Source organism: Colias eurytheme, chromosome 6 (genome assembly GCF_061535395.1).
Source record: "Colias eurytheme isolate Ceu_HAF_F1 chromosome 6, ilColEury1 Martin Lab GWU primary, whole genome shotgun sequence".
In the NCBI taxonomy this organism is placed as follows: domain Eukaryota; kingdom Metazoa; phylum Arthropoda; class Insecta; order Lepidoptera; family Pieridae; genus Colias; species Colias eurytheme.
In genome coordinates this window covers 13,957,501-13,960,000 of record NC_142985.1, presented here as the reverse complement: position 1 = coordinate 13,960,000, position 2,500 = coordinate 13,957,501, and the positions used below count along the sequence as shown (strand labels likewise).

The following is a 2,500-nucleotide window of genomic DNA, read 5'->3' as shown; positions in this document are numbered from 1 at the left end:
TTCGAACCTCTAACTTTCGTTCTTGATTGATGAAAACACCTTTGGCAAATGCTTTCGCTGATGTTCGTCTTGCGACGATCCAAGAATTTCACCTCTAACGTCGCAATACGAATGCCCCCAGTTATCCCTATTAATCATTACCTCGGAGTTCTGAAAACCAACAAAATAGAACCGAGATCATATTCTATTATTCCATGCACGAAATATTCAAGCGGCATTTTGAGCCCGCTTTGAGCACTCTAATTTGTTCAAAGTAAAATTGTCGGCCCACCTCGACACTCACTGAAGAGCACCGCGATAGGATTTTGATATTGAACCGGCTTTTAACGACCGGCTCACCGACGATATGCTCCGCAAACGTGTCAGTATCACCGCGGATGCGGTGCACCGACAGCGCGGCGCACAAATGCAACTACGAGCTTTTTAACCGCAACAATTTTAGTATACGCTATTGGAGCTGGAATTACCGCGGCTGCTGGCACCAGACTTGCCCTCCAATTGTTCCTCGTTAAAATATTTAAAGTGTACTCATTCCGATTACGAGGCCTCGTAAGAGTCCCGTATCGTTATTTTTCGTCACTACCTCCCCGTGCCGGGAGTGGGTAATTTGCGCGCCTGCTGCCTTCCTTGGATGTGGTAGCCGTTTCTCAGGCTCCCTCTCCGGAATCGAACCCTGATTCCCCGTTACCCGTGACAACCATGGTAGTCGCAGAAACTACCATCGAAAGTTGATAAGGCAGACATTTGAAAGATGCGTCGCCGGTACTGGACCATGCGATCGGCAAAAGTTATCCAGATTCATCAAAATTAACGACTTCAGACGCCAGGCCCTCCGTCGATTGGTTTTGATCTAATAAAAGCACTCATTCCATCACTGGTCAGAGTTCTGATTGCATGTATTAGCTCTAGAATTACCACAGTTATCCAAGTAACTGAGTAAGATCTAAGGAACCAAAACTGATATATTGAGCCATTCGCGGTATCGCCTTAATACGGCTTGCACTGAGACATGCATGGCTTAATCTTTGAGACAAGCATATAACTACTGGCAGGATCAACCAGGGAGCTAACTAAAGCTTCCGCTAGAGCCTCAAACGTAACACGACGATGCCGCCGCGACGTTTGCTTCTCTATATACATATGCGCGCGCGGCGTGGTAATAAATAACACGATATGCAACGGCGGCGACCGTCACACGCACACTATTCACACACGCGCCGCGCGCGCAAACGTGGATAAATCTGAACACAGTCAGGTTTAATCGTTGAAAGTATCATCTTAACGAGACACCCCTTAACAATTCCCATTCGCATCAAGCGAAGGAAAAAATTTTAATATCGGTCAACTTTTATGACGCAAACGATCAATCTACGCACGGAGAGTGGAAGGATCGAAAATTGCGACCAAGTTTTGGTATATACGTGGTGTTTCACACACACATATAAAACATCTGATAATAGCCCATTGGTACATCACAAACGTGTGCGATGTGAGCATTGAAAATTTTTATACTGCCGTTCGATAGTCGTATATTTTTCACGGTCTGCGCTCCGAGAGTGTATCAAGATGCGTAATATTTATTTACACTACACATATAGAATACAATCTACGAAACTGACAATCTATCAAACCGTCGGCAGACGCAATGTTACTACTACTGCACGCACACGCACGCACGGGCGACGCGGTACAACAGCGACGAAATAATGATATACATACACGACATACGTACACAATCTCTCACATGCGCACCGCGCATCGCATCACGTCAAAGAAGTCTCTGCTTGTTTAATTTTTGCCGTTACGCCGCGCGCGACTAACGCGCCTCGTGTTTTCAAGGTCAAGTACATAGTATAAAACAAAGTCGCTTTCTCTCTCCCTATGTCCCTTTGTACGCTTAAATCTTTGAAAGTACGCAACGGATTTTGATGAATAATCGTTCAATCAATAATTTATCAATCAATCAATCGATCAATCAATAATTGATCAATCGATGTATCGATCCATCGATCAATCAATAAATCAATAATCGATCAATCAATCAATCGATCAATCAATCGATCAGTCGACGCATCGATCGATCAATCGACGCATCGATCGATCAATGGATGTATCGATCGATCAATCGATCAATCAATCAATGAATCAATAATCGATCAATCAATCAATCAATCGATCAATCAATCGATCAGTCGATCAATCGATCATTCAATCAATCAATCGATCAATCGATCAATCGATGCATCGATCGATCAATGGATGTATCGATCGATCAATCGATCAATCAATCAATAATCGATCTATCAATAATCGATCAATCAATAATTCATCAATCGATAAATCAATCAATCGATATATCGATCGATCAATCAAATCAATCAATCAATACGATCAATCGATCATTCAATCAATCAATCGATCAATCAATCGATCAATCGATCATTGAATCAATCAATCAATCAATCGATATATCGATCGATCAATCGATCAATCAATCAAG

At 42.6% G+C, this 2,500-nt stretch overlaps 1 non-coding gene across 1 annotated transcript in view; it reads right to left on the bottom strand.

Moving 5' to 3' along the window:
• LOC149908163 (small subunit ribosomal RNA) overlaps nt 1–1,065 on the bottom strand; it is a 1,905-nt gene extending 840 nt beyond the window's left edge. Inside the window, exon 1 of the ribosomal RNA XR_016456883.1 lies at nt 1–1,065. This exon is cut by the window's left edge and continues 840 nt beyond it. This is a non-coding gene — a ribosomal RNA (small subunit ribosomal RNA).
• Nucleotides 1,066–2,500: the final 1,435 nt, after the last annotated feature.